Source organism: Cannabis sativa, chromosome 6, assembly GCF_029168945.1.
Source record: "Cannabis sativa cultivar Pink pepper isolate KNU-18-1 chromosome 6, ASM2916894v1, whole genome shotgun sequence".
NCBI classification, from domain to species: domain Eukaryota; kingdom Viridiplantae; phylum Streptophyta; class Magnoliopsida; order Rosales; family Cannabaceae; genus Cannabis; species Cannabis sativa.
Genome location: NC_083606.1, coordinates 56,216,705 through 56,231,281, shown reverse-complemented (window position 1 = coordinate 56,231,281; position 14,577 = coordinate 56,216,705).

Sequence of the window (14,577 nt, the reverse complement as noted above, 5' to 3'; positions counted from 1 at the left end):
AACCATGCAACATTAAATGTTATTTCTGATCTATATTAATAAGTAAATCTGATTATATTCAAATGAGTTTTATTTAGGGTATAAAACCCAACAAACTCCCACTTGCACTAATATAATACAAAAAGTGTGTTTCAAATAATCTCAACACCTCGATATACAAATCAAGTGTAGTAGTAGTAAACTCCTCGTAATAGGATCTGAAAGGTTGAATTAACCACAACCTTTTCTCCACTATTACTCTTCCTTAATCACAAAATCATTGATAATGTGAAATTCCTCTCTATATGTCTACTCTCTTGGGATACTGGATTCTATACTTTTGGCAACTACTTTTGGTTAATCAGGAAATTAACACTAGTAGTTTAGGCAATTTGGAATGGTGCCAAAAATGTATAGAACTTTCCTTAGACTGAATAAGTACCTTTCCTGCAACCTTAACATTCAGTCCCTCTCTGGTAGACCTAGAGACTTGAGATAGGTTTTAACACTTCTCCAAAATCACTATTCCACCTTCAGAGTAACCACCATCTTAACAGAATGATTTTCTAGCACAAAGGCAAACTTCGAAATCTGATGTGGTGTAGTCTAAGAGTTTTAAACACACCCTTATAGACTAACATATAGTTCCTCTTCTTAATCTTAAGATTTACTTGATTGTCTTCCAATGTTCTTCTCCTGGATTAATCTGATACCTACTCATTACTCCCACTCAACAGCAAGTGTCTGGTCTAAGGCATACAAAAGCATATCTAAGACCTCTCACTGTTGATATAAGAAATTCTTTCATGGCTTTATCTTTTCTGGAAGAGTAATTTGCGGCAAAACCCCCTCAACTATCAATTTACTTGCAAAAAACCATCTAACCTCATATTTTGGTGGGAAAACCCTCCAAAGTACTGTTTCGTTTACATTTTTAAGGTGTCGTCTATTCAGCCTCCTTAAGTCTTAATTTTGCCCACGTGGCAATGACAGGTCAATAAAAAATTATCCTACGTGGCCATATTTTACAAAATAAAAATTAAAATAAAAACAAAAAATTTAAGAGTAATTTGCGGCAAAACTCCCTCAACTATCAATTTACTTGCAAAAAACCATCCAACCTTAAAGTTTTTTGGATGGTTTTTTGCAAGTAAATTGATAGTTGAGGGAGTTTTGCCGCAAATTACTCTTAAAGTTTTATTTTTATTTTGTAAAATATGGCCACATAGGATAATTTTTTAGTGACTTGTCATTGCCACGTGGGCAAAATTAGGAGCTGGACAGACGGCATCTTAAAATGTAAACAGAATAGTACTTTGGAGGGTTTTCCCACCAAAATATGAGGTTGGATGGTTTTTTGCAAGTAAATTGATAGTTAAGGGGGTTTTGCCGCAAATTACTCTTTCTGGAATAGTTAAGACTTTTCCTTAGATAAATAAAATCTTTGCCTAAGAAGTTGTGAAGCTTCTATAGATTGCCATTAGAAAGAAAATGCTTCAGCAGCTTACTAAAGTAAATTGCTTGCATTAGAGTAAGTAATTACCTAGGTATACCACAAGCCATAGGTTTAGATAAACTCAAACCTATAATACTAGGAACAGGAAGTTTGTTAAGTCCATTGAATGGACTTATAAATGAAAATTTCCTTTTATGTCCTTGTAATAGAAAACTTTATGTTATTCCATGTGACTGGATTAAACCATAGTTCTTTTGGCTTTTCTTCTTAATTTTGTTATCTTGACAATCCATTACTTGTTTAAACTCACAATGGATTTTAATCACTAGTGTCTCCCAAGTCATGAGAAGGTGAGTTCCTAGAAACTCTCCCACTACGACAAGGTACCGTGAATTATGTCTAAGAAAACTAAATGGTATTAACCTCTTTGGTTGTGACAAGACAACAGAGGCAGTGGGATCATCATATGTCAAATAAGATGATAGAACACTTTTGGAATCAAGAAATAAATATCTCCTTTATTTGCTACTTTATTTTCAGACTTAGTCATTTTCTTAGAAAAGTAGTATTTGTTTGAACAAACACTTTCTTATCTATTGACTATGGGATGGTCCACCCCTTATCACTTAGAATAGCTAACAAACCATGGTTAATAGTTCTAGCTTTTCTTAAGATTTTGATTAGGTCATCCATGAATCTAGTAATGATTTACATTAAGTATACAACCATTACATCATTCTGAAAGTGTATTACCATAGAAGGAATTAGGCAACGATAAGTAACTAATCATCAACATGCAACTCGAAATTTCTGGGGAGGTAAGTTTGGATATAATTCAAAAATCGATTTAATGATCTTTGAACTGCATATCTACTAACTATTTCTCCACCCCTATCAGTTCGCAAGATCTTTAACCACTTACCTTAATGGTTTTAACCATTGATAGAAATTAATGAAATTTTTCAAACATTTCAAATTTCTTTGCAAAAGGTATAATCTAGAGTGATCGTTTTAAGAATACAACGAAAAACTCATATCCACCCCTGAATGTACATCCATCTGCGAATGAGATGAATTACTTTCAGTGGATATAGGCATATTAACTCTTTGCAGAGATTGATCTTGTCAAATCCACTATGAACAAGATACAAATGCCATAGATTAAAAAAAATGTGGTAGTGTCTTTTGATGACTTAGGTATAGTTACATCAAAGAGTTCTTAGAATACTGCAAGTGGATCCTGGTCACAGAATACCTAACTCATATTCCATACAGTTTTAATCCATTAATAGAAGATGGATATTAAACACTTGAGAAAGTGTAAGTGTATTGTATTAAGGAATTAAAAAATATAAGAAAATTTCTATTTGGAATCTAAAATTAAAGTCAAAGACTTAAATTTATACCAAACATAATGAGTAATTCTATCTTGGACCACCACTACTAATAAAAACTCTAAGTCAGATTTGCCCATAAAGTAGGAGATTTCTAAGATTGAGGATTTATATCAATTGGGAATAGAATTTTGGGATTATAATCATATGCGTCATTTAATTTCTTAAGAGAAAATATAATGACACGAAATGATTTATAGACCATGCATCCAATGATATCTTATTGAGCTAATTCGAAATGAATAAGCTAAGAGGAATTAGGATAGTTTCGTTTAAAATAAGAATCCAACGATGCTTCGATTAGCGAAAGACAAAGTAATCTTATTTATGTAATCTTCTTGTTTCATATTGTAAAAATACTAGTCTAAGGTGTCATCAATTGATGAACAGCTAGATGTTGCATATACAATATTTATCTTTCGAGATCTTACACTATTATGTATGTCTAATGGTGAAAATCCATTAGGGATTTATCTCATTAGAAAAACAAACATGTTAGACTAACAATGAAGATTCGAAATTAAACTACAATTTAATAACAGAAAATAACATGGTTCAATATAAATTCATACACAATTCAGAAATTATTAAACATATAGCAAGTAGGAATGACAAGTGAAAATACTAAAACATACAATCCTAAATAATTTCTAAGGTTTCCAACAAACTGATACAGTGTCCCGGTAGGCGAGAGTCAAAGTATCATTTATTGAATAGAGTTGTCAGCTCATCTAAAATAGAAACCATTCTAGCAACCTTTTATTCGATCAAAATAAGAATCCAACGTTGTCCCGGTAGGCGAGAGTCAAGGTTATTCTCATTTTATGAGCTTCCACCATTGTTTCATGTTTTATAAGTTTATCTCTAAGTAGTCACCGTAGGGGAGAGTCTAATAGAGACGAAAACTTACAAAACACTTATCAAAGGAGATCTTACGGTGTTAAATGCATTCAACGAATAACCATCCATAGGGGGACGAAGTCTAGCGTCCCGAGGTTATATTGAAAATATTTAACTGTTGTAAGACCAACAATGGAGATCGAATATCTTAATAATAATAAAGCTCATTATTTAAAGTGAGTTGTATTTTCTTTGATTCTCGTTATTTAATCTATTTATTTTAAATATATATTTATTTAATTAAAATTTCCAATTTAAAATGAAAAATTCTAAATATAAATTTTAATTTAATATTTATAAATTTTACTTAGATGGATATGAAAATAACATGAATTTCTTCCATCATAGTAATAATTTCCAATAAATATTTAGAAAAATATTCAATTTAAGTTGTTACAAAATTAATTTAAATTAATTTACAACTCAAATTTAATTTTCTATAAATATATATTGCATTTCGAAAAATTAAAGTATTCAAGGACACAATTTTCGAAAATGCATGTTAAAATAAAAAATTAATCCTGGAAAAATTATTCTAATTTAATGTTGGCCCAAAATTAATTAATAAAATTAATTTACAGCAAAAAATATAATTTTCCTATTTAATTAAATATATAAGAAAAATTTCAAATATTTAAGTATGATGATGAAAATCAACTTAAATATTAATTTTCTATTTAATTAAATACAGTAGAAAAATACTTCAAGCAAAAATATCATCTATCAAGATTTTACTTTCACTAATTAATTCAATTTCCAATAATATACTTTAATTCAATTTATTTTAAATTAATCAATAAATGAAAAATCATTGATTTAAGTTGATCCAAGAATTAATTAAAATAAATAATTAATTTACAACTTAATCTATTTTTCAAGATAAATTCAAAATCATCTTGCATTATGAAATGCAATTTCAAAAATTGATTAATAAAATAAAGAAAAATATATTTTACTTCATTTATTTTAATTAATCATTAAATGAAAAAATCATTGATTTAAGTTGGTCCAAAATTAAAATAAATAATTTACAACTTTAATCTATTTTTCAAATAAAATTCGAAATTCCAGCATTTAAGAAATGCAATTTCGAAATTTGATTAATAAAAAGAAAAAATATATTTTGAAAATTATTTAAATTTAGTTGAAAAAATAAATTTCAACTAAAAATAATTTTCTATTTAATTAAGTGTCATGAAAAAGAAATATTTAAGTATCATGATGAAAATCAACTTAGATATTTAATTTTCAAATTAATTAAATGTATTAAATTCAAGAAATAAATTATTAAGTGTAGAGAAGGCTTAATTATTAATCTCTAGTTTAATACTAGGAAAAAATATACTTAAAATAAATTGTACCAAAATTAATTTTTTAAATAATTAATTTCACAATGTATTATATTTTCCTATTTAATATTAGAAATAATAAGTAGTCTAGAAATAACTATCTAGAAAATATCTTATTTGACTAAGTATCTTTTCCACAAAATTTGAAAAAATATCTAATTTAAGTTGTATTAGAAAAAATCTAGAACTTAAATATTTTCAAATTTAGATTTAATTAAATATCAAAAATTAAGTTGTAACCACTTAATTGGAAGATATTCCATTTTAAGTTAATATTCTAAAAGATATTAACCTAAAAAATATCTAAAATATTCCATTTTAAGTTAATATTCGAAAAGATATTAACTTAAAAAATATCTTAAAGAATCTTAATAACCAATGCCTAAAATTCCTCAACTTAATTTTGAAATTTTAAATCCAAAAGATATTCAGATTTAAGTTGGTTAGTTGTAGATAACTAAATATCAACTTAAATAAGAATATTTAATGAAAAATTTATATTAAGTTCCAGAAAGAATCTAGATGGTTATAATTCTATATTTAATTAAATACAAGAAAATACATATAGTTTAGCTTAGAATAAAAAATTCTTTAAACTATAATTTTCTAAAATTAATTTCAAAATAAATGAAATTAATTATGTTGCTAATCAATTTTATTAGGTTAAACTAGTTTCATTAACCTAGTACAGTTATTCAAATCAGGCAAATGGGCCTTCACAATTGGGGTGGTTCATGTGAGGGGGTGCTGGGTTCAGTATGTCGTACCCACTACTATGGCTCCCAACTCTCACACAAGGCCCAAAAGAGAGGAATTTAACCTTATAATGAACAACTGTTATTAATTGACTAAGCCCAAAAACTAAATGGGCCTAAATAAAATCTATCAAGAACTATGACATTTTATTTAGCAACAGCAACCTATATGCATCTATAATGAAATTAAACACATAGGCTCACACAGGCACACTTTGGATAGGTCCTATCATGTTGCTAGGTCATACACAGATGAAAGAAGATTGTAAATATACCTGTTACAAATTATTAACTTGACCAAGGGAGCCATCAGATTATTAGATCTGGCAAAAAGTAACCATGACTATTTGCAATCAAGTAATAATAGGTTTTGAAAACTTACACACAAGCTAAAACACATACTCCTGCAACAAGATTAGTTGGATAGTTGGATGTAGGATTTATTTAATTTTAAATTCAATAATTAATTTCGAAAATAATTAATTCAATAAAAAAAATAATATTCGAAAATTTAAAAAAAAAAAGTTGAAAATTCAAAATTTAAAAAAAAAATTAAAATTAAACCTACAATTTTGAAAAATTAGGTTTCAACCAACCTAAATATCATTTCAAAATTTGCTAACTACTTTTAAAAATTAAATGTTATTTTATAAATAAAAATTAAATAAAAAATTAAAAAAGATAAATGAATATCTTTTTCAGATTTTAAATGTAATTTAAATAAATAAAATAACAAAATTTAAAAGTTCGCAAAATATCTTACACCTTTTTAAAATTACATGATTATAATTATCTTATTTTAAATTTAAATAAGGTCAAATTATTTTTAAAAAAAAAATTAATTTAAAATATTTTAAATCTGACCTTAAATTTAAAAGTAAGATAAGATATAATCAAATTTAAAAAATAAGATAGATTATTAAGCAAGAAAGATAGATACTAACTATTTTCAAATTTAAATTACACTAATATCTTGAATTAAACTTAAAAAATATTAAATTAATTCAAAATGATAATTAGAATTGAATTAGGAATAGTAATAGTATAAATACAGAACTACACAAAAAATCGGAAGTTAATTCCATGAAAAAGCATGAAAAAACGAAGAAAAACGAAAAAATTGTGAGCTGTATGGACAGTTTTCGCGATCGCAGGAAAATTTCAGCACAACTCTCATTTTTTCGAATCATCAAAAAATCATAACTAATTCAAATTAAATCGAAATTGAGTTCTGTAAAAAAGTAACTTGCTTAATTTTTTCCATAATATCCAATAAAAATAATTCCAGTAACAGATATTCAATTATTTTTAACGATAATTCACAAACGCCAATCAATCATCAAATAACACTCGATACAACATGATACCATCCAAAAACAAACAAACAATCACTTTAAAGTCCAAATTTCTTGCAAGTAAATCAATTACCATGGCTCTGAGGCCAGTTGTTGGAAATTTATTTTACCAGGATCTTAGATCTACTCACAAGTATGTTTATTAACACCCTAAATATGAACTTTCTAAAACGATGAAATAAACACATATAAAGTTTAGGAAACCTTACATTGGGTGCAGCAGAATATAATGACTCCTTCCGTTCAGATATCTAGCCCTTGATTCCTTTCTGTAGCAGAGCATTATCAATATCTGAACCTAGATCTCTTTCTCTGAATCTTTGATGCTGAAACTCCTTCTTGCTGAAAGTCTTTCTTCACGATCTTCCTCACTATGGTTCAGGTATCACTTGCTGTGTGTGGGCACTACTCATACACTAAGAATTTTGAAATCTCAATGAGGAAGAGAGATAGAGTGGGTTCGGCCAAAGATAGGGAGAGAGAAGGCTCAGGTTTTTCTTTGAAGGAATAATAGAAAATTTAAGGGTAATTTCCTAAAGCCCTCACTATCTATTTATAACATTCCACTAGGGTTAGGTTTGAATTATTTGGCATTAAAATAATGAAAATATCAGTTTAAATTTCCTACAAAAGTGGCCGGCCCTATACAAGTGGATTTGGGCCTCACTTTTTGTAATTTTGCAGTTTTATCTTTTCTGCATCCGATTTTCTCAAAAACGCCAATTTTCTAATTCAACCATTTAAATGCCAATTCTAACTATTTAATAACTATAAATAATTATTAAATATATTGTCATTTATCATATTTATTAATTGAACCATACAAAGTATCATAATAACAAATATGCCCCTAAAACTCTTTCTTTACAATTTCGCCCTTACTTAGTGAAAATTTCTCAAATAGACATAGTCTAATTTGAGAATTATAATTGATTAATCAAAACCAATTACATGAGTCTTACAAGCAATATTATCTCAACTAGTGCGGGGACCATGGGTCTATATAACCGAGCTTTCAATAAGTAGATCAAGAATTTAGCACTAAAATTCACTAACTTATTCATTCTTCGTTGAATCCACGCATAGAACTCAGAATTGCACTCTCAGTATATAGAATGCTCTATGTGTTTCCCCATATAGACGCATCATTAGTTATCCATTGTTATAATCCTAATGTGATCAGTGATCCTCTATATGAATGATCTACACTGTAATGGGATTAGATTACCGTAACACCCTACAATGTATTTATTCCTTAAAACACTTGACCCCGTATAAATGATATTTCAGCTTATGTGAAATGAGTACTCCACCATTTATGTTCGTTTGGTCAAGCTCGAAGGAGATCATCCTTTGCTTAATATTTGCTAGATAGAAGCTATAGATTCCATGTTTATGCTAGCGCTCCCACTCAATTGCACTACCGTGTTCCCAAAATGTACGTATCACCCTGACCTAAAAGTAGGCTTAACTAACAAATCAAAGAACACGAATAGCCTTTCAAGATTGAGCCTAATCATAACAGGATTAAGAACATTTGATCTAGGATCAACTAGGCGATATTGACTTGAATAGATATTACGGTAAGTTTAATAAGTCTAAGTCAAAGTTCAATATGGGTCCCTTCCGATGCATACTCCATGCATCCAACCTGAGCTTTACTTTAACCAATGTTTTGGAAAGAACATAGCATTTCTCCAAATGCAAGTAAACTCTGTTGTAGATTATCATATCAGTCTAACCCTATGTCTGATATATCTAGGAAACTTTATTCACATAGTCATGTTTATTTTCCAATGTGTTGACAGCACAATAAACAGGATCAAGTATGTGAAAAGGGTTTCAGATGAATTCATACATTATATAGATATAATCATGAAATAAATCATGTGAACCATGCAACATTAAATGTTATTTCTGATCTATATTAATAAGTAAATCTGATTATATTGAAATGAGTTTTATTTAGTGCATAAAACCCAACATGTAAATCACGTAATACGCCTATGCTAGTTAGGGTGTTACAGAAACACTATCTTGAGATTTCACTAACTCAGGATCTTTCAATTGCGCTTCTCTGATTCGCTCTAAAAGAGTAGATTGCAGGGTAATATTATCTAAGTGCCGTACAACCAACTTGATTTTAGCTCAGGTCATTTCATTTGCTAATTTCTGGGAGATTTGTTTCATTGTATTTATCTGTATCTAGCCCTTTCTACTCAAGGCATCGGTAACAACGTTGGCCTTTCCACGGTGATAAAGGATCTCACAATCATAATCCTTTACCAACTCTAGCCAGCATCTCTGTCTCATGTTCAGGTCTCTCTGGGGGAAGAAGTATTTCAAACTTTCATGATCAGTGTATATCTCACATTTCTCACCATATAAGTAATGCCACCAAATCTTTAGCGCAAATACTATTGCAGTGAGTTCTAGGTCGTGAGTAGGGTACCTCTGCTCGTACTCCTTCAACTGCTGAGAAGCATAGGCTATTACCTTTTCAGCTTCCATAAGAACACAGCCTACACCTTGTCTCGAGGCATCACAGTAAACAATAAACTTTTCCTTATTTGAAGGAAGAGTTAACATTGTAGCGGTAATCAACCGTTACTTTAACTCTAGTTTAATTTTCTCACACCGATCAGTCCAAAGAAACTTAAGTTCTTTCGAGTCAGCTCCGTTAAGCGTACATCAATCTTTGAGAAACCCTCAGCGAACCAATGATAATAACCAGCTAAACCCAGATAGCTTCTAACTTCAGTGGCCGATTTTTGTGTTGTCCAATCCCAAACAACTTCAATATTGGTCGGATCCACCATGATCCCATCTTTATCTACTCTATGTCCAAAGAAAGAGACACGAGATAATGTGAATTCACACTTTCTGAATTTAGCATACAGCTTGTGCTCTTGTAATCATTGTAGTACCTATCCGAGATGCAACTCATGTTCCTCTTCTAATTCAGAATACACCAAGATGTCATCAATAAACACAATCACACATCTATCCAAAAGACATCACAAGGAATTCATAATGTCTATACCGAGTACGGAAAGCAATTTTCGGGACATCTTCCTCTCGCATTGTCAGCTGATGATAGCCTGAGCAAAGGTCGATCTTGGAGAAGACTATCTTCCCCTTCAGTTGATCAAAACAATCATCAATTCGAGGTAAAGGATACTTATTTTTAATGGTAACCTTGTTCAACTCCCGATAATCAATACACATTCACAGTGACACATCTTTGTTCTTCACAAATAATCTCGGAGCACCCCAAGGGGAGTAGGTCAGTCTAATGAATCCCAGATTCAGTAACTCTTGCAATTGTATCTTTAGTTCTTTCAATTCCACTGGAGCCATTCGATACGGTGCTTTTGATACCGGTTCTGCTCCTGGAACTAACTAAATTACAAATTCGATCTCCCGGGTAGGTGGCAATCCTGGTAAATCTTTTGGAAAGACATCAAGGAACTCGCACACAAATCTTGTGTTCTCAGGTCCAGACGTCATATGTTGGCTAGTATCCACTTTAGTGACTATGAATCCCAGACAACCTCTACTCATCAGGTCCTTAGCTTTTAGAAGTGTTATTCTTGGTATACGTTGTTGGAAATTATTTTACCAGGATCTTAGATCTACTCACAAGTATGTTGATTAACACCCTAAATATGAACTTTTAAAACGATTATAAAATTAAACACATATAAAGTATGAGAAATCTTACATTGGGTGCAGCGGAATAATATGTCTCCTTCCGTTCAGATCTCTAACCCTTGTATCCTTTCTGTCGCAGAGTATTATCAAGATCTGAACCTGGATCTCTTTCTCCACTGTCTTTAGTGTTGAATCTCCTTCTTGTTGAATGTCTTTCTTCACGATCTTCCTCACTATGATTGAGGTATCACTTGCTGTGTGTGGGCACTACTCTATCACTAAGGGGTTCGAAATTTACAAGAGAGAAGAAGGAGGTGAAGGTGGCGGCTAGGTATAGAGAGAGAAGGCTCAGGTTTTTCTCTGAAGGAAACAAGATGTGAAAGTGTTAAGTGTCAATTTCCTGAAGCCTTCACTATCTATTTATGGCATACCACATAGGGTTAGGTTTGAATTATTTGGCATTAAAATAATGAAAATATCAGATGATAAACCCTATAAAAGTGGCTGGCCATGGCATTATGGATTAGGGCCTCACTTTTGCAATCTTGCAGTTTTATCATTTTTGCATCTCATTTTCTTAAAAATGCCAATTTTCAAATTCAACCATTTAAATGCCAATTCTAACTATTTAATAACAATAAATAATGATTACATAATATTATCATTTATCATATTTATTAATTGAACCATACAAAGTATCTTAATTAACAAATATGCCCTAAAAACTCTTTCTTTACAATTTCACCCTTACTTAGTGAAAAAATTCAGAAATAGACTTAGTCTAATTTGAGAATTATAATTGATTAATCAAAACCAATTAAATGAGTCTTACAAGTAATATTATCTCAACTAGTGGGGGGACCATGGGTCTATATAACCGAGCTTCCAATAAGCAGATCAAGAATTTATAACCTAAATTCACTGACTTATTAATTCTTCGTTGAATCCACGCATAGAACTTAGAATTGCACTCCCAGTATATAGAACGCTCTATATCTTCCACCATATAGACACGTCATTAGTTATCCATTGTTATAATTCTAATTTGATCAATGATCCTCTATATGAATGATCTACACTGTAAAGGGATTAGATTACCGTAACACCCTACAATGTATTTTATCCTTAAAACACTTAACCCCGTATAAATGATATTTCAACTATGTGAAATGAGTACTCCACCATTTATTTTCGTTTGGTCAAGCTCGAAGGAAATCATCCTTTAATTTCTATTCGCCAGATAGAAGCTATAGATTCCATATTTATGTTAGCGCTCCCACTCAATTGCACTACCGTGTTCCCAAAATGTACGTATCACCCTGACCCAAAAGTAGGCTTAACTAACAAATCAAAGAACACGAATAACACTCTTGAGATTGAACCTAATCATATCAGGATTGAGATCATTTGATCTAGGATCAACTAGGCGATATTGACTTGAATAGATATTACTGTAAGTTTAATAAATCTATGTCAAAGTTCAATATCGGTCCCTTCCGATGCATACTCCATGCACCACACCTGAGCTTTACTTTAACCAATGCTCTAGAAAGAACATAGCATTATACCAAATGCAAGTAAACTCTGTTGTAGATTATCATATCAGTAAAATCCTGTCTCTGATAAATCTAGGAATCTTTATTCACATAGTCATGTTTACTTTCCAATGTGTTGACTACACAATAAACAGGATCAAGTATGTGAAAAGGGTTTCAGATGAATTTATAAATCAAATAGACAAGCAATTGATAACATGAACCAAAACATACACAAATGAATGAAAAATACTTCTGTTTCTTTATTGATGTTGAATAAAATGGATTACATTGAATTGGAGTTTTATTTAGGGCATAAAACCCAACATACGTGTCCCCTGAACTTTACCCACAAACACTGCTGAGTTAGCACTATCAGGCTCAAAAACCACCATTTTCTGTTTGTAGTCGATCGTTGCCCCATACTTAGACAGAAAATCCATTCCGAGGATTATATCAAAATCAGACTAGTATTAGATTGGCGGTTAATTCAAAACCGTCAATCCAAAGAGACAAAGACCGAATCCACCCAGTAGATACAATAAGGTCTTCCGCAGGCAACATGGTACCGAACCCCGAAGCATAAATATCACATGGATTATGGAAACTTTCAATTACTCTATTCGACACATAAGAGTGAGTAGCTCCCGAAAGAAACAATACAGTATTGGAACGACCATTTGTAGATAACTGACATGTCACCACTGACGGACTATCATCAGCGTCAACCTGAGTCATGGTAAAAATTCATCCCGAGTTCTGAGTAGCATTCTTCTTAGGCTCCTCTTTCTTGGCCTGAGGACAATCTCTAATGAAGTGGCCCACCATGCCATACTGGAAACAAGTCTTGGCCCGACATTCACCCTGATGGTGTTTCTTGCATTTCGGACACTGAGGATAACATCAGAATGAAGATCCGCGTCCCTGACGGCCACCTCTATTTCCCAAAAACATTCTATTACCCCCTCATGTTTCAGAAGCATCAGCCTTCCGTTTATGATTAGGGTTACCACTGTCAGTCCCCTTACTGATATTACCACTAGAAGGAGGGTTTGATGCCGTGGCGGCATCCTTTGCTGTCTACTCTTTTGTTACATGTTGCTCAGCCTCCTCAGCAATTAAGGCTAGCTCTAGCACTTTCTTGTACAAAGTGTCATGAGTAGTGGTAGTTTCAAGTCCCGACTGGTTGTGGCATTCAGTAATCTCACATACTTCTGTTTCCTGGTGAAATCTGTGGGCACCAGATCACTAGTAAACTTGGACAGTCGATCAAATTCCAGATTGTATTCAGCCACAGACATTTCCCCTTAGTTAGTTTCACAAAATCTTCCATATGTGAAGTACTTACAACGATGTTATAGAATTTTTCCTCAAACAGACTCTTGAACTCATCCTAAGTCATCACACTGACATCACGAGTCTATCCCACAATATCCCACCAGACACAGGCATGATCTTGAAACATGAAAGCTGCACAATTCACTCTCTCTGTTCCCATCACCCCGATATGGTCAAGGATACGGGTGATTGTACTCATCCACTGCTTAGCTTTCATTAAGTCAGTACCTCCAAGAAAAGTCGGAGGTTGTAACTTCACAATCCGTTCAAACACGGAATCTCTATGCGGCATCATGAACCACTAGTTACCCACCACTAGCACAGGTGTTGGTGGTAACACTTGCTCAATAGGGGCAGTCGGTGCTGGTACAAAATCATACATATATAAAAAAAAAATTAATAATTAAAAATTGAATAAAAATTTATAATTTTTTCCTGAAAACAAAATAATGAAATATTATATTTATTTAAATAAACTTAGATTTTTGAAGAAAAAAAAATTAAACTTGTTCCTATGAAATTGAATTTTTAATATAACTTTTATTATATATAAATTATTTTTTAAGTTAAAAATTATATAATTCCTTTTTTTAAAAAAAAAAGTTAAAAAAATTGAGTTTTTAAATAGCTTCATTAGTTTGAAAAATAAATAATTACGAGATAAGTACCGAAATTTTTAAATTTGTATGCAACATAAATTCAAATATTTTTTTAACGTCATAAGCACCAAATATTTGTAAAAAAAAAAATTCGTTTAGTTTTGTCGAACAGACTCCGTTTTGAATTAATTAAAAGAAAATTTGAACGTAACTCATATTATATGTTTCCATCCAAACGTAGCAATTTAGAATCTGAACTTTAT